The following is an 18,590-nucleotide window of genomic DNA, read 5'->3' on the forward strand; positions in this document are numbered from 1 at the left end:
AGCGATTGATTCAGGTCCTGATGAATCGAGCGACTCTGTCTGTTCTTGACGTGATGTTTGGTCTGAACTTCCTGTCTGTAAATGCTCCACTTCTAAAACCCTGTAAAAGGAGTGTAGAAAGGGGTAAGAGGGAGAATGTTGCCTCATGTCCCCCTTTCCCAGCCCAGGGGCAGTGAAGCTGATTTTCAGGCCCCAGCTGCTGCACAGGTTACATACGAACATACGAATTAGGAGCAGGAGTCGGCCACTCGGCCCCTCGAGCCTGCTCCACCATTCAATAAGATCATGGCTGATCTGATTACTCCACATTCCCACCTACCCCCGATAACCTTTCACCCCCTTGCTTATCAAGAATCTATCTACCTCTGCCTTAAAAATATTCAAAGACTCTGCTTCCACCGCCCTCTGAGGAAGAGAGTTCCAAAGAAGTCCATCAGGCCCCGGGGACTTGTCAGCCCACAGCTCCAACAATTTGCTCAGTACCACTTCCCTGGTGATTGTAATTTTCTTGAGTTCCTCCCTCCCTTCCATTTCCTGATTTACAGCTATTTCTGGGATGTTACTTGAATCCTCTATAGTGAAGACCGATGGAAAATACCTGTTTAATTCAACTGCCATCTCCTTATTTTCCATTATTAATTCCCCAGACTCACTTTCTATAGGACCAACGCTCACTTTGTTAACTCTTTTCTTTTTTAAGTATCTATAGAAACTCTTACTATCAGTGTTTATATTTCTAGCTAGCTTTCTCTGGTACTCTCATTTTTCTCTCCTTATTAATCTTTTAGTCATTCTTTGCTGTTTTTTATATTCTGTCCAATCTTCTGACCTGCCAGCCATCTTTGCACAATTATATGCTTTTTCTTTAAGTTTGACACTATCTTTAACTTTTTCAGTTAACCACGGATGGTGGGTCCTCCCCTTGGAATTTTTCTTTCTCATTGGAATGTATCTATTCTGTGTATTCTGAAATATCCCCTTAAATGTCTGCCACTGCAACTCTATTGACCTATCCCTTAACCTAATTTGCCTGTTCACTTTAGCTCGCTCTGCTTTCATGCCCTCATAATTGCCCTTATTTAAGTTTAAAATACTCGTCTTGGACCCACTCATCTCTCCCTCAAACTGAATGTAAAATTCAATCATATTATGATCGCTGCTACCTAGGGGCGCCTTCACTATGAGGTCATTAATTAATCCTATCTCATTGCACAACACCAGGTCTAGTATAGCCTGCTCTCTGGTTGGCTCCAGAACGTGCTGTTCTAAGAAACTATCCCGAAAACATTCTATGAACTCCTCATCTAGGTTACCTTTGCCCATCTGATTTTTCCAGTCTATATGTAGATTAAAACCCCCCATGATTATAGCCATACCTTTCTGACAAGCTCTCATTATTTCTTCCTTTACACTCCATCCTACCGTGTGGTTACTGTCAGGGGGCCTGTACACCACTCCCACAAGTGACTTCTTGCCTTTATCATTTCTCATCTCTACCCAAACCGCTTTGACATCCTGGTTTCCTGAACTTGGGTCATCCCTCTCTATTGTGCTAATACCATCATTAATTATCAGAGCCACCCCTCCACCTTTTCCTAGCTTCCTGTCCTTCCTAAATGTCATGTACCCTTCAATATTCAGGTCCCAATCTATGTCATCCTGCAGCCATGTTTCTGTAATGACTATCAGGTCCTACTTATTTATTTCTATTTGCGCTATCAGTTCATCTGTTTTGTTTCGAATGCTACGTGTATTCAGATGCAGAGCCTTTAGTTTTGTCCTTTTATTATTTTTGTAACCTTGAGCCTTATCTGTTGATTTACTCTTAGATTTGTACTCTCTATCCCTTCCTGTCACGGTCTGTTTATCATTTCCCATATTAATACCTTTCTCTATTGCTTTGTCTCCACTCTTTGATTTACCACATCTCAACAAATTTGATCCCTTGCCCCCACTATTTAGTTCAAAGCCCTCTTTACCGCCCCAGTTATACGACTCGCCAGAACACTGGTCCCAGCACGGTTCAGGCGAAGACCGTCCCAATGATACAGATCCCATTTTCCCCAGTACTGGTGCCAGTGCCCAGGAATCGAAACCCATTTCTCCCACACCAGTCTTTGAGCCACGCATTCATCTCTCTAATTTTATTTACCCTGTGCCAATTTGCTCGTGGCTCAGGTAAGAATGCAGACATTATTATCCTTGAGGTTCTACTTTTTAATTTAGCCCCTAGCTGCTCATACTCTCTCAGCAGAACCTCTTTCCTAGTTCTACCTTTGTCGTTGGGCCGTGGCGACTGGCTCCTCCCCCTCTCACTGCAAGTTCCTCTCCAGCCCGGAAGAGATGTCTCGGACCCTGGCACCGGGCAGGCAACACAGCAGTCTGGACTCTAACTGGTTGAAAGGATCAACAGTAATGGCGGCTGCAATCCCCACAAGCCACCGCGCTCCAGAAAGCGCGCTGGCCGCCGCGCTGAGTTGTGGCTGACCCCGCGCATGCGCCCCATGGCCCCGCCCTCTCCTGCTCCACAGGCGCCCGGCCCGCACCGCGCATGCTCAGCACACACCCTGGGCCCCTGTCAATCATCCTCACCCGCGCCTGCGCGCTGGGCCCCTGAGCTCCAGGCTGCCGCGCGGGGCTTTCTTTGTAAAGTCGGCGTTGGTGAAGAGCCGCAATCAGTGAGGGAAAGTGAGTTTTCCCCCAGATCTGATTGAGATCAGAGGAGGGGAGAGAATAAAGGGGAATCCAAACCTGAGAGTCCGAGGGCTCCGCAGGCACCGAATGGAGCGAATTCACTTGAGCGGAGCTGGAGAGCGCCTCGGGCACGTGACCGCGGGCAGCATTGATGTGTCCGCTGACCAATAGGGAGAGAGATCACTGGAGCAGTGGGCGGGTGGCTGGTGAGGCGCACTTGGACATCTTGATGTCATAAAAGGTGCAGGCGTCATGACATCATGCACAACTTGGTTTTCTGTGTGGTCGAGATCAATGATTTGGGCTTGAATGTAGGAAGTATGATTAAGAAGTTTGCAGATGATGCAAAAATTGGCCGTGTGGTTGATAATGAAGAAGAAAGCTGCAGACTGCAGGAAGATATCAATGGACTGGTCAGGTGGGCAGAACAGTGGCAAATGGAATTCAATCTGGAGAAGTGTGAGGTAATGCATTTGGGGAGGGCTAACAAGGCAAGGGAATAGACTATAAATGGTAGGACACTGAGAAGTGCAGAGGATCAGAGGGACCTTGGAGTGCCTGTCCACAGATCCCTGAAGGTAGCAGGACAGGTAGATAAGGTGGTTAAGACAGCACACGGGATACTTGCCTTTATTAGCCGAGGCATAGAATATAAGAGCAGGGAGGTTATGCTTGAACTGTATAAAACACTAGTTAGGCCACAGCTAGAACACTGCGTGCAGTTCTGGTCACCACATTACAGGAAGGATGTGATTGTACTAGAGAGGGTGCAGAGGAGATTTACGAGGATATTGCCTGGGCTGGGGAATTTTAGCTATGAGGAAAGATTGGATAGGCTGGGGTTGTTTTCTTTGGAACAGAGGAGGCTGAGGGGAGACCTAATTGAGGTGTATAAAATTATGAGGGGCCTAGATAGAGTGGATAGGAAGGACCTATTTCCCTCAGCAGAAGGGTCAATAACCAGGGGGCACAGATTTAAAGTAATTGGTCGGAGGTTTAGGGAGGATTTGAGGAGAAATGTTTTCACCCAGAGGGTGGTGGGGGTCTGGAACTCTCTGCCTGACAGGGTGGTAGAGGCAGAGACCCTCATCACATTTAAAAAGTACTTGGATATGTACTTGAAGTGCCGTAACCTACAAGGCTACGGACCAAGTGCTGGAAAGTGGGATTAGGGAGGATAGCTCTTTGTCAGTCGGCACGGACAAGATGGGCCGAATGGCCTCCTCCTGTGCTGTAAATTTCTATGATTCTATCAGTGAGGGAGTCTGGGGGTCAAGGTTGACTGACATTCTGTGCTGACCCTTGACCTCCCTTTCCTCCGCTCCCCAGGATAGGTTGCACATTCCAGCTGCACACTGTGGGGGAGCTCAGCTGATCCCGGCCTGGGATGCAGTTGGGGAGACTGCAGTTAGCCTCAGTGCCCTGGGCTCCTGCTACTGATCACTGTCCAGTCACCCCCCAGCAGCAAAGGCCGAGTCTGCAAAGGGGGCTTGATTTTGTCTGCAATGCCCCAAAGGTTGAACAGGCTGCCAACAATCACTGCACACCCTCACACATTGGTCACTCGGAGGGGCACTAGAAGGCAACCAGTGACTGTGGGACTGTATCCCAGCGGATACCCGCCCTTCACAATAGAGGGAGGGAAACTTGAATGACAGTTTAAAAACCTAAAAAGGGCAGGGGGCGTTCTCCCTGTGTCCTGGGACCAATGTTTATCGCTCACCCAACATCACCAATACAGATTATCTGGTCATTATCACACTGCTATCTGTGCGAGCTTTGTGAGTGAATTCCACAGGTTCACCACTCTCTGGGTGAAGAAATTCCTCCTCATCTCTGTCCTAAATGGCTTACCCCTTATCTTTAGACTGTGTCCCCTGGTTCTGGACTCCCCGACCATCGGGAACATCCTTCCTGCATCCAGTCTGTCCAGTCCTGTTAGAATTTTATAACTTTCAATGAGATACCCTCTCATTCTTCTAAACTCCAGCGAGTATAAGCCCAATCGACCCAATCTCTCCTCATACGTCATTCCTGCCATCCCAGGTATCAGCCTGGTGAATCTTCGCTGCACTCCCTCCATGGCAAAACATCCTTCCTCAGGAAAGGCGACCAAAACTGCACACAATACTCAAGGTGTGGTCTCACCAAGGCCGTGTACAACTGCAGCAAGACATCCTTGTTCTTGTACTCGAACCCTCTCGCTACAAAGGCCAACATACCATTTGCCTTCTTCACCGCCTGCTGCACCTGCATGCTTACCTTCAGCGACTGGTGCACAAGGACGCCCAGGTCTCGTTACAATTCCCCTTCTCCCAATCTATTGCCATTCAGATAATAATCTGCCTTCCTGTTTTTGACACCAAAGTGGATGACCTCGCATTTATCCACGTTATATTGCATCTGCGATGCTTCTGCCCAATTACCCAACCTGTCCAAATCATACTGGAGTTTCTCGGCATCCTCCTCACAGCACACACGCCCACCCAGCTTTGTGTCGTCTGCAAACTTGGAGATATTACATCTAGTTCCCTTGTCTAGATCATTAATATATACTGTGAATAGCTGGGGTCCAAGGACCGATCCCTGCGGTACCCCACTAGTCACTGCCTGCCACTCGGAAAAAGAGCCGTTTATTCCAACTCTTTGCTTCCTGTCTGCCAACCAGTTCTCTATCCAAGTCAATACCTTGCTCCCAATCCCATGTGCCTTAACTTTACACGCTAATATCTTATGCGGGACTTTATCAAAAGCCTTTTGAAAATCCAAATACACCACATCCACTGCCCCTCCAACAGTACTGCCCCTCCGACAGTGCGTCACTCCCTCAGTACTGCCCCTCCGACAGTGCGGCACTCCCTCAGTTCTGCCCCACCGACAGTGCAGCGCTCCATCAGTACTGCCCCGCCGACAGTGCGGCGCTCCCTCAGTACTGCCCCTCCGACAGTGCGGAGCTCCCTCAGTACTGCCCCTCCGACAGTGCAGCGCTCCCTGTGACTGGAAGCCTGTGTCCAGTGGGGTACCGCAGGGATCGGTGCTGGGTCCCTTGCTGTTTGTGGTCTACATTAATGATTTGGATGTGAATGTAAAAGGTATAATCCGTAAGTTCGCAGATGACACGAAAATTGGTGGGGTGGTAAATAGCGAGGGGGGTAGCCTCAGTCTGCAGGACGATATAGATGGGTTGGTCAGATGGGCGGAACAGTGGCAAATGGAATTTAACCCTGAAAAGTGTGAGGTGTTGCATTTTGGAGGGACTAACAAGGCAAGGGAATACACAATGAATGGTAAGACCCTAGGAAAGACAGAGGATCAGAGGGACCTTGGTGTGCATGTACACAGATCCCTGAAGGCAGCAGAACAGGTGGATAAGGTGGTTAAAAAGGCATATGGGATACTTGCCTTCATTAGCCGAGGCATAGAATATAAGAGCAGGGAGGTTATGATGGAGCTGTACAAAATGCTAGTTCGGCCACAGCTGGAATACTGTGTGCAGTTCTGGTCGCCACACTATAGGAAGGATGTGATTGCTTTGGAGAGGGTGCAGAGGAGATTCACCAGGATGTTACCTGGGCTGGAGCGCTTCAGCTATGAAGAAAGACTGGACAGGCTGGGGTTGTTTTCCTTGGAGCAGAGAAGGCTGATTGAGGTGTACAAAATTATGAGGGGCATAGATAGGGTAGATAGAAAGGAACTTTTTCCCTTAGTAGAGGGGTCAATAACCAGGGGGCATAGGTTCAAGGTCAGGGCCAGGAGGTTTAGAGGGGATTTGAGGAAGAACTTTTTCACCCCGAGGGTGGTTGGAATCTGGAACTCACTGCCTGAAAGGGTGGTAGAGGCAAGAACCCTCACAACATTCAAGAAGCATTTGGATGAGCACTTGAAATGCCATAGCATACAAGGCTACGGACCAAATGCTGGAAAATGGGATTAGAATAGACAGGGCTTGATGGCCGGTGCAGACACAATGGGCCGAAGGGCCTCTTTCGTGCTGTATAACTCTATGACTCTATGACACTGCCCCTCCGACAGTGCAGCGCTCCCTCAGCACTGCCCCTCCGACAGTGCGGCGCTCCCTCAGTACTGTCCCTCCAACAGTGCGGCGCTCCCTCAGCACCGCACTGGAGTGTCAGCCTCGCTTTATGTGCTCAAGTCCCTGGAGCGGGATTTGAACCCACAACCTTCTGACTCTGCTATCCACTGAGCCACAGCTGACTCCAGTCTTTTACACAGTTTCATCATAACTTCCTTGCTTTTGCACTCTAGCCTCTCCTAAAGCAGGGGAGTTATGATGAATTGTTAAACAGTTTTTTTTGCAGAGTGACCAAGGCTGTGTAGGAAACAATTGTGCATTTGAAAGCAGCTTGTATTGTGAAGCTTGTGCCCCTTTGCCAGGCCCGCTGCCTGCGGCCCCTCTCCCAGATTCCAGCCCCAGCTCTGTGCTGACTGAGCTGCTCTCACCTGGGGACAGCGCGTCACAATCGGCCCCAGCGCACCTGAGCTGGAGAGGAGGCCCCGCCCCCTTGCCGCGCCGCCATTGGTTGGAGGACCAGGCCGCCCAGTTCAGTCCTCCCAGCTCAGCCCTCGTCCTATTGGTCAGCGCTCCCGTCAGTCAGAATCACATTGCTGCGGCTCAATCTGCTCCGTTCGGCGTCCGCGGAGGTCCCGCCCGACTCTCAGGTTTGGTTTTTCTCGTATTTTACTTTATAATCTCGCTCTCCGCTCCCCCCTCACCTCGATTTAAATCGATTCCCCAACACTTGACTTTACCCCGGACGCTGATTCCGCCTCTTCCCCGGGCCCGGCCTTCCGCCTGCTACCCGGAGGCCCCGCGCAGGCGCACTGGCAGTCTCGTGTTGCGCCTGCCCGCGCTGTGATTGGTGCAGGGGAACGTAAGTGGGCGTGTCCGGCCCCCGTGGTGGAGACAAAGGCTGGCTGGAGCGCATGCGCAGTCCGCCTCGCACCGTTGGGAAGCTTTTCAAATATTTTTTTTTGAGAAACAAATTGAAACCACTCATTAATTCCTCCAACCTCCTCCCCTCTAAAGTGCGATTATTATTATTATTGGTTTTCCTCATTTGTGTGGGGTGTCTTTTTTTTTACCTTGCGGTGGCGTGCGCCGATCCAACCGACCCCCGGGCGTTGCGTGCTGGCGTCAGCGCGTAATCGGAGGGGGGGGTGTTGATTGACGCGAGGCGCCCGCCAATCAGGAGCGCAGGAAACGCTGGGAGGACCGGGCGGGCTGACGGTCCTCCAATCAATGGCGGGGCGGGACCTCGGTGGGCTGCAGGCCGCTTTCCTGCTTTCATTGTCTGCAGGAGCTGTTAAAGGGAAGGGGAGGAGGGAGTGGAAAAAACCCAGCTTGTGAGTGTTTATTCCTTTACATTACCTTTATTGCAAGGCTATTCATCAACTGCATTCATTTAAAAAATAAGTGAACCTTTTCTCTCTTTGACTTTTATCCAGAACAAAGAGCCCTGGTGCTGTGAACATTTTGGTGGGCAGCCACTTTTAAAGGGACAAAGACCAGCATTCTTCCTCCTCTCTCTCTCTCTCTCTCTCTCTTGAGTATTTGTGGTGGGTGAAGGGCAGGGGCGGGTGAGTCAAAGGGGACTGCGGCCCCTTTTCCAAGAAAATTATTGCTTGGCCATTTAAAGGGGAATGGGTGCCCCCCAGGCAGTGCCTCTTTCTTTCTGTATCATGTAGGAAGTTACACAACACCAGGTTATAGTCCAACAGCTTTATGTGAAATCACAAGCTTTCGGAGCGCTGCTCCTACTTCACCTGAAGAAGGAGCAGCGCTCCGAAAGCTTGTGATTTCAAATAAAGCTGTTGGACTATAACCTGGTGTTGTGTAACTTCCTACATTTGTCCACCCCAGTCCAACTCTGGCATCTCCACACCATTTCTGTATCATGTAAGAGCAGGGAGGTTCTGCTTGAACTGTACAAAACACCAGTTAGGCCACCGGCTAGAGTGCTGCGTGCAGTTCTGCTCGCCCCATTGCAGGAAAGATGTGATTGCTCGAGACGGGAGATTTATGAGGATGTTGCCAGGACTAGAGAATTTCAGCTACAAGGAAAGATTGAATACATAGAAACATAGAAGATAGGAGCAGGAGTAGGCCATTTGGCCCCTCAAGCCTGCTCTGTCATTTAATGAGATCATGGCTGATCATCCAAATTCAGTACCCTGTCCCTGCTTTCTCCCCATATCCCTTGATCCCTTTAGCCTTAAGAAATATATCTAACTCCTTCTTGAATATATTTAATGAATTGGCCTCTACTGCCTTCTGTGGTAGAGAATTCCACAGGTTCACCACTCTCTGGGGGAAGAAATTCCTCATCTCTGTCCTAAATGGCTTACCCCTTATCCTTAGACTGTGACCCCTGGTTCTGGACTCCCCGACCATCGGGAACATCCTTCCTGTATCTAGTCTGTCTAGTCCTGTTAGAATTTTATAAGTTTCAATGAGATCCCCTCTCATTCTTCTAAACTCCAGCGAGTATAAGCCCAATCGACCCAATCTCTCCTCATACGTCAGTGCCTCTCTCTTTCTCTGTATCATGTAAGAGCAGGGAGGTTATGCTTGAATGTTTGGACCAAGGCTGTAATGAGTTCAGGAGCTGAGTGGCCCTGGCGGAACCCAAACTGGGCGTCAGTTAGCAGGTTATTGCAGAGTAAGTGCGGCTTGATAGCACTGTCGACGACACCTTCCATCACTTTGCTGATGATTGAGAGTAGACTGATGGGACGGTAATTGGCCGGGTCGGATTTGTCCTGCTTTTTGTAGACAGGACATACTTGGGCAATTTTCCACATTGCCGGGTAGATGCCAGTGATGTTGCCAGGACTAGAGAATTTCAGCTACGAGGAAAGGTTGAATACATAGAAACATAGAAGATAATCTACATCCTAGGGTACTTAAGGAAGTGGCCCTAGAAATAGTAGATGCATTGCTGGTCATCTTCCAAAATTTGATAGACTCTGGAACAGTACCCATGGATTGGAGGGTAGCTAATGTTACCCCACTGTTCAAAAAAGGTGGTAGAGAGAAAACGGGAAATTATACACCGGTAAGCCTGACATCGGTAGTGGGGAAAATGCTAGATGTAATAGCAGAGCACTTGGAAAACAGTGACCGGATCGGACAAAGTCAACATGGATTTACAAAAGGTAAATCGTGCTTGACTAATCTACTGGAATTTTTTGAGGATGTAACTGGTAAAATAGATAAGGGAGAACCAGTGGATGTGGTGTATTTGGACTTTCAAAAGGCTTTCGATAAGGTCCCGCATAAGAGATAGAAACATATAAGATAGGAGCAGGAGTAGGCCATTCGGCCCCTCGAGCCTGCTCCGCCATTCAATGCGATCAGTGCTGATCATCCAAGTTCAGTACCCTGTACCTGCCTGCTCATCTCTGTCCTAAATGGCTTACCCCTTATCCTTAGACTGTGACCCCTGGTTCTGGACTCCCCGACCATCGGGAACAACCTCCCTGCATCTAGTCTGTCCAGTCCTGCCAGAATTTTATAAGTTTCAATGAGATCCACTCTCATTCTTCCAAACTCCAGCGAGTACAAGCCCAATCGACCCAATCTCTCCTCATACGTCATTCCTGCCATCCCAGGTATCAGCCTGGAGAATATTCGCTGAACTCCCTCCATGGCAAGAACATCCTTCCTCAGATAAGGCAGCCAAAACTGCACACAATACTCCAGGTGTGGTTGCACCAAGGCCCTGTACAGCTGCATCAAGACATCCTTGTTCCTGTACTAGAACCCTCTCGCTACGAAGGCCAACATACCATTTGCCTTCTTAATCGCCTGCTGCACCTGCATGCTTACCTTCAGCGCCTGGTGCACAAGGACACCCAGGTCTCGTTGCACTTCCCCTTCTTGCAATCTATTGCCATTCAGAAAATAATCTGCCTTCCTGTTTTTGACACCAAAGTGGATAACCTCACATTTATCCACATTATATTGCATCTGCCATGCCTCTGCCCAATCACCCAACCTGTCCAAATCATACTGGAGTTTCTCGGCATCCTCCTTACAGCACACGCCCACTCAGCTTTGTGTCGTCTGCAAACTTGGAGATATTACATCTAGTTCCCTCGTCTAGATCATTAATATATATTGTGAATAGCTGGGGTCCAAGGACTGATCCCTGCAGTACCCCACTAGTCACTGCCTGCCACTCAGAAAAAGACCCATTTATTCCAACTCTTTGCTTTCTGTCTGCCAACCAGTTCTCTATCCAAGTCAATACCTTGCCCCCAATCCCATGTGCCTTAACTTTACACGCTAATCTCTTATGCGGGACCTTATCGAAAGCCTTCTGAAAGTCCAAATACACCACATCCACTGGTTCTCCCTTATCAATTTTGCCAGTTACATCCTCAAAAAATTCCAGTAGATTAGTCAAGCATGATTTACCTTTTGTAAATCCATGTTGACTTTGTCCGATCCTGTCAGTGTTTTCCAAGTGCTCTGCTATTACATCTTTTATAATGGACTCTAGCATTTTCCCCACTACCGTCAGAAATGAGCAGGCAGGTACAGGGTACTGAACTTGGATGATTACATCTTTTATAATGGACTCTAGCATTTTCCCCACTACCGATGTCAGGCTTACCGGCCTATAATTCCCTGTTTTCTCTCTACCACCTTTTTTGAACAGTGGGGTAACATTAGCTACCCTCCAATCCATGGGTGCAGTTCCAGAGTTTATCGAATTTTGGAAGATGACCAGCAATGCATCTACTATTTCTAGGGCCACTTCCTTACGTACCCTAGGATGTAGATTATCAGGCCCTGGGGATTTATCGGCCTTCAATCCTGTCAATTTCCCCAACACCATTTCCCTACAAATACTGATTTCTTTCAGTTCCTCCCTCTCATTAGACCCTATGATCCCCGACATCTCTGGGAGGTTATTTGTGTCCTCCTTTGTGAAGACTGAACCAAAGTATGTATTTAATTGGTCTGCCATTTCTTTGTTCCCCATTATAAATTCCCCTGATTCTGACTGCAAGGGACCTACGCTTGACTTCACCAATCTTTTTCTCTTCACATATCTATAAAAGCTTTTACAGTCAGTTTGTATAAAGGAAGAAATAATGGGAGCTTGTCAGAAAGGTATGGCAATAATCATGGGGGATTTTAATCTACATATAGACTGGAAAAATCAGATGGGCAAAGGTAACCTAGATGAGGAGTTCATAGTACGATAGCAAAATACTGCAGATGTTGGAAATCCGAAATAACAACAGAAAATGCTGGAAAAACTCAGCAGGTCAGGCAACATCTGTGGAGAGAAATTTGAGTTGACGTTTCGGGTCGGACCCTTCTTCAAAACTGGAAAGAAAAGAAATTAGATCGAAGGGAGGGCTGCGATCGGACAAAAGAAGTGAAAGAAACAAAAGAGCTCGACGAGATGGTAATAGGCTGAGATTAGGTGTAAATGTACCGGCAGGGCAGGAGATAGCTGCCAGGTGTGAGAGAGAAACCAAAGGAAAGGGGGGCGGGGGAAAGGAGTGGAAAAATTACAAGAAAAAATGTGTGATAGGGGCCGAGGTTATGATCTGAAATTGTTGAACTCGATATTGAGACCGGAAGGCTGCAAAGTGCCTGATCGGAAGATGAGGTGCTGTTCCTCGAGTTTACGTTGAGCTTCCGTGGAACAATACAAGAGGCCAAGGACGGTGAGGTCTGAGTGGGAATGGAGCGGTGAATTAAAATGACAGGCGACCAGAAGCTCGGGGTCACCCTTTTTTACAATTACAATTACAATTTTATTGGTCACATAACTAAATACAAGAAGTGTAATCTAGTCAGTGAAATGCTTTTTCCTTGACGAGCCGAGAGCACCAGGCAGCAAGAACACTGAGCTGCCTGGTACGCACGGAGCTCGCAAGGACGGCAGCCATCTTCATCGGCGCCATCACAAAAAAACACATACCGACATATACACGCATACATACTTTAAATATAAATAAAGCAGACATAAAATAAATAAAAGACATAAAAAGACAGCACATAAAATGAACAAGCAATAATGTAAAAAAAGTAATTTCTACAGTAATTACATTGATATTTCTACCCAGGCTTCTAGAATAATCTCTGGTTACAGGGTGGCCGCACTGGGAGAGCATCGTGAGGAACTCACAACTTATAATTAAATAAATTTAATTAATTCATTAAATAAATAAAGTGCCCCCTCAGTCTTTCTCGATGTTTCCATCTTGGTCTCTCTCGATGTTTCCCCTCTCTCTCTCTCTCTCGATGTTTCCTCTGTCTTTCTTGATGTTTCCCCTCGGTTTCTTCCACACACCTGGCCTGCACATTACCCCTGGCTGTCCAACTTGGCGTCCTGGTAACCGGGTTCCTTACGGACTGAACGGAGGTGTTCCGCAAAGCGGTCACCCAATCTGCCTTTGGTCTCCCCAATGTAGAAGAGACCGCATTGTGAGCAGCGAAAACAGTATACTAGATTGCAAGAAGTACAAGTAAATCGCTGTTTCACCTGGAACGGGTGTTTGGGGCCCTGGACAGTGGGAAGGGGGGAGGTATAAGGGCAGGTGTTACATCTCCTCCGCTTGCACGGGAAGGTGCCAGGCGAAGGGGAAGAGCTGTCTGGGATGATAGAGGAGTGGACTAGGGTGTCTCGGAGGGAGCAGTCCCTACGGAATGCTGAAAGGGGAAGGGAGGGGAAGATACGTTTGGTGGTGGGATCACTTTGGAGGTAGCGGAAATGCCGGAGGATGATCCGTTGAATGTGGAGGCTGGTGGGGTGAAAGGTGAAGACAAGGGGAACACTTTACACCTAATCTCAGCCTATTACCATCTCGTCTAGCTCTTTTGTTTCTTTCACTTCTTTTGTCCGATCACAACCCTGCCTTTGATCTAATTTCTTTTCTTTCCAGTTTTGAAGAAGGGTCCGACCCGAAACGTCAACTCAAATTTCTCTCCACGGATGTTGCTTGACCTGCTGAGTTTTTCCAGCATTTTCTGTTGTTATTGAGGAGTTCATAGAATGTTTTCGGGATAGTTTCTTAGAACAGCACGCTCTGGAGCCAACCAGAGAGCAGACTATACTAGACCTGGTATTGTGCAATGAGATAGGATTAATTAATGACTTCATAGTGAAGGCGCCCCTAGGTAGCAGCGATCACAATATGATTGAATTTTACATTCAGTTTGAGGGAGAGAAGAGTGGGTCCAAGACTAGTATTTTAAACTTAAATAAGGGCAATTAAGAGGGCATGAAAGCAGAGCTAGCTAAAGTGAACTGGCAAATTAGGTTAAGGGAGAGGTCAATAGAGTCGCAGTGGCAGACATTTAAGGGGATATTTCAGAATACACAGAATAGATACATTCCAACGAGAAAGAAAAATTCCAAGGGGAGGACCCACCATCCGTGGTTAACTAAAAAAGTTAAAGATAGTATCAGACTTAAAGAAAAAGTATATAATTGTGCAAAGATGGCTGGCAGGTCAGAAGATTGGACAGAATATAAAAAACAGCAAAGAATGACTAAAAGATTAATAAGGAGAGAAAAATGAGAGTACCAGAGAAAGCTAGCTAGAAATATAAACACAGATAGTAAGAGTTTCTATAGATATTTAAAAAAGAAAAGAGTTAACAAAGTGAGCGTTGGTCCGATAGAAAGTGAGTCTGGGGAATTAATAATGGAAAATAAGGAGATGGCAGTTGAATTGAACAGGTATTTTGCATCGGTCTTCACTATAGAGGATTCAAGTAACATCCCAGAAACAGCTGTAAATCAGGAAATGGAAGGGAGGGAGGAACTCCAGAAAATTACAATCACCAGGGAAATGGTACTGAGCAAATTGTTGGAGCTGTGGGCTGACAAGTCCCCGGGTCCTGATGGACTTCATCCTAGGGTCTTAAAAGAAGTGGCTAGTGAGATAGTTGATGCATTGGTTTTAATTTTCCAAAATTCCCCAGATTCGGGGAAGGTTCCATTAGATTGGAAAATAGCGAATGTAACTCCTTCATTCAAAAAGGGAGGGAGACAGAAAGCAGGAAACTACAGGCCAGTTAGATTAACATCTGTCATCGGGAAGATGTTAGAAGCTATTATTAAAGACGTTATAGCAGGGCACTTGGAAAAGTTCAAGGTAATCAGGCAGAGTCAACATGGTTTTGTGAAAGGGAAATCATGTTTAACCAATTTATTGGAGTTCTTTGAGGAAGTAACATGTGCTGTGGATAAAGGGGAACTGGTGGATGTACTGTACTTAGATTTCCAGAAGGCATTTGATAAGGTGCCACATCAAAGGTTATTGTGGAAAATAAAAGCTCATGGTTTAGGGAGTAACATGTTGGCATGGATAGAAGTTTGGCTAGCTAATAGGAAACAGAGAGTAGGCATAAATGGGTCATTTTCTGGTTGACAAGATGTAACGAGTGGTGTGCCACAGGGATCAGTGCTGGGACCTCAACTTTTTACAATTTATATAAATGACTTGGATGAAGGGACCGAAGGCATGGTTGCTAAATTAGCTGATGACACAAAGATAGGTAGGAAAATAAATTGTGAAGAGGACATAAGGAGGTTACAAAGGGATATAGATCAGTTAAGTGAGTGGGCAAAGATCTGGCAAATGGAGCATAATGTGGGGAAAATGTGAAGTTGTCCATTTTGGCAGGAAGAATAAAAAAGAAGCATATTATCTAAATGGTGAGAGATTGCAGAGCTCTGAGATGCAGAAGGATCTGGGTGTCCTAATGCATGAATTGCAAAAGGTTAGTATTCAGGTACAACAAGTAATCAGGAAAGCTAATAGAATGTTATTGTTTATTGCGAGGGAAACTGAATACAAAAGTAGGGAGGTTATGCTTCAGTTATACAGGGCATTGGTGAGACCACATCTGGAGCACTGTGTACAGTATTGGTCTCCTTATTTAAGGAAGGATGTAAATGCGTTGGAAGCAGTTCAGAGAAGGTTTACTAGACTAATACCTGGAATGGGCGGGTTGTCTTATGAGGAAAGGTTGGACAGGCTAGGCTTGTATCTGCTGGAGTTTAGAAGAGTAAGAGGTGACTTGATTGAAACATATAAGATCCTGAGGGGTCTGGACAGGGTGGATGTGGAGAGGATGTTTCCTCTTGTGGGAGAATCTAGAACTAGGGGTCACTGTTTGAAAATAAGGGGTCGCCCATTTAAGACAGAGATGAGGAGAAATTTTTTCTTACAGACGGTCGTGAGTCTTTGGAACTCTCTTCCTCAGAGGGCGGTGGAAGCAGAGTCTTTGAATATTTTTAAGGCAGAGGTAGATAGATTCTTGATAAGGAAGGGGGTGAAACGTTATCGGGGGTAGGTGGGAATGTGGAGTAATCAGATCAGCCATGATCTTATTGAATGGTGGAGCAGGCTCGAGGGGCCGAGTGGCCGACTCCTGCTCCTAATTCGTATGTTCGTATGTAACCTGTGCAGCAGCTGGGGCCTGAAAATCAGCTTCACTGCCCCTGGGCTCGGAAAGGGGGACATGAAGCAACATTCTCCCTCTTACCCCTTTCTACACTCCTTTTACAGGGTTTTAGAAGTGGAGCATTTACAGACAGGAAGCTCAGACCGAACATCACGTCAAGAACAGACAGAGTCGCTCGATTCATCAGGACCTGATTCAGTTGGTCTTCCAATCTGCTGGCACACCAGCGAGTTCACACTAATGAGAGACCTTTTAAATGTTCTGAGTGTGGGAAGAGCTTCAAAATCTACAAGTACCTGAAGCAACACCAGTGGCTACACACTGGGGAGAGCCCGTTCACCGGCCCCGTGTTCCAGAAGGGATTCACTCAGTCATCCGCTCCGATGATACACCAGCAAGATCACACTAGGGAGAGACCTTTAACCTGCTCCGTGTGTGGGAAGTGATTAATTGCACCCTCCGTGCTGCTGAGACACCAGCTTGTCCACACCAATGAGAGACCGTTGACCTGCTCTGTGTTTTTGAAGCGATTCTCTCATTCTGCCACCCTCCTGAGACACCAGCTTGTTCACATTAAATGTTCTGACTGTGGGAAGAGCTTTAAAACCTCTGGGGATCTGAAGAAACACCAGTTGGTTCACGCTGATGAGAGACCATTTAAATGCACTGACTGTGGGATGAGCTTTAAAAGCTCCACGCATCTGAATGGACACCAGCGTGTTCACACCGGGGAGAGGCGATTCACCTGCTCCGTGTGTGGGAAGGGATTCACTCAGTCATCCCACCTGCTGGCACACCAGCGAGTTCACACCGATGAGAGACCATTTAAATGTTCTGACTGTGGGAAGTGGTTTAAAAGCTCCAGCAATTTGACTACACACCAGCGAGTTCACACTGATGAGAGACCATTTAAATGCTCTGACTGTGGTAAGAGCTTTAAAAGCACCGGGGAGCTGAAGATACACCAGCGAGTTCACACTGGGGAGAGACCATTCACCTGCTCCGTGTGTGGGAAGGGATTCACTCGGTCATCCCACCTGCTGGAACACCAGCGAGTTCACACTGGGGAGAGACCATTTAAATGTCCTGACTGTTGTAAGAGCTTTAAAAGCACTGGGGAGCTGAAGATACACCAGCGAGTTCACACTGATGAGAGACCATTTAAATGCTCTGACTGTGGTAAGAGCTTTAAAAGCGGGCATCTGAGTGGACACCAGCGTGTTCACACTGGGGAGAGACCATTCACCTGCTCCGTGTGTGGGAAGGGATTCACTCGGTCATCCCACCTGCTGGAACACCAGCGAGTTCACACTGATGAGAAACCATTTAAATGCTCTGACTGTGGTAAGAGCTTTAAAAGCACCGGGGAGCTGAAGATACACCAGCGTACTCACACTGGGGAGAAGCTGTTCACTTGCCCCGTGTGCAGGAAGGGATTCACTCAGTCATCCAACATGCTGACACACCAGCGAGTTCACACTGATGAGAGACCGTTTAAATGTTCTGACTGTGGGAAAAGGTTTAAAAGGTCCGGAGATCTGAAGGAACACCAGCGTACTCACACTGGGGAGAGGCCATTCACCTGCTCCGTGTGCGGGAAGGGATTCACTCAGTCATCCAACATGCTGACACACCAGCGAGTTCACACTGATGAGAGACCATTTAAATGCTCTGACTGTGCGAAGAGCTTTAACAGCTCCGGGGAGCTGAAGAGACACCAGCGAGGTCACACTGGTCTGTAGCACAGGGCCCTGCTGACAGCTGGGGTGACATGAACATGGAATGGATGAATGTTTTATAAATTCTTGGACTGCTGTTTAATCTTTCAATCTGTTGTGCTGATGATTCCCTTCGATTGACTGTTGATGGTGTTACATAGAATGTACAGCACAGAAACAGGCCATTCGGCCCAACTGGTCCATACCGGTGTTTCTACTTCAATTAACCCGATCAACATCTCCTCCCATTCCTTTCTCCCTTGTGTGGCTTCCCCATAAATCCATCTGTGCTGTTCACCTCAACTACTCCCTGTGGTAGCAAGTTCCCCATTCTCACCATTCTCTGGGTAAAGACATTTCTCCTGAATTCATTACTGGATTTATTAGTGACTATTTTAAGTTTGTGGCCTCATAAATATGATGAGACTCTGTTAAGCTGACCAGTATGTTGTTGTACTTTGCCTTTTTCTGATGAATTAAACATTACTGAGCCCTTGTACGCGTGTTATGGGATGAAGTTTTTTTTTAATTCGTTCATGGGATGTGGGCGTCGCTGGCAAGGCCAGCATTTATTGCCCATGCCTAATTGCCCTTGAGAAGGTGGTGGTGAGCCGCCTTCTTGAACCGCTGCAGTCCGTGTGGTGAAGGTACTCTTACAGTGCTGTCAGGGAGTGAGTTCCAGGACTTTGACCCAGTGACGATGAAGGAATGGCAAT

The 18,590-nt window shown here is 47.3% G+C and overlaps 1 pseudogene; it reads left to right on the forward strand.

Moving 5' to 3' along the window:
• Nucleotides 1-16,350: 16,350 nt before the first annotated feature.
• Nucleotides 16,351-18,359, forward strand: LOC147084120 (uncharacterized; annotated as a pseudogene).
• Nucleotides 18,360-18,590: the final 231 nt, after the last annotated feature.

Source organism: Somniosus microcephalus, unplaced genomic scaffold (assembly GCF_052327205.1).
Source record: "Somniosus microcephalus isolate GS21.2 unplaced genomic scaffold, FLI_Smic_1.0 scaffold1, whole genome shotgun sequence".
Classification (NCBI taxonomy): Eukaryota; Metazoa; Chordata; class Chondrichthyes; order Squaliformes; family Somniosidae; genus Somniosus; species Somniosus microcephalus.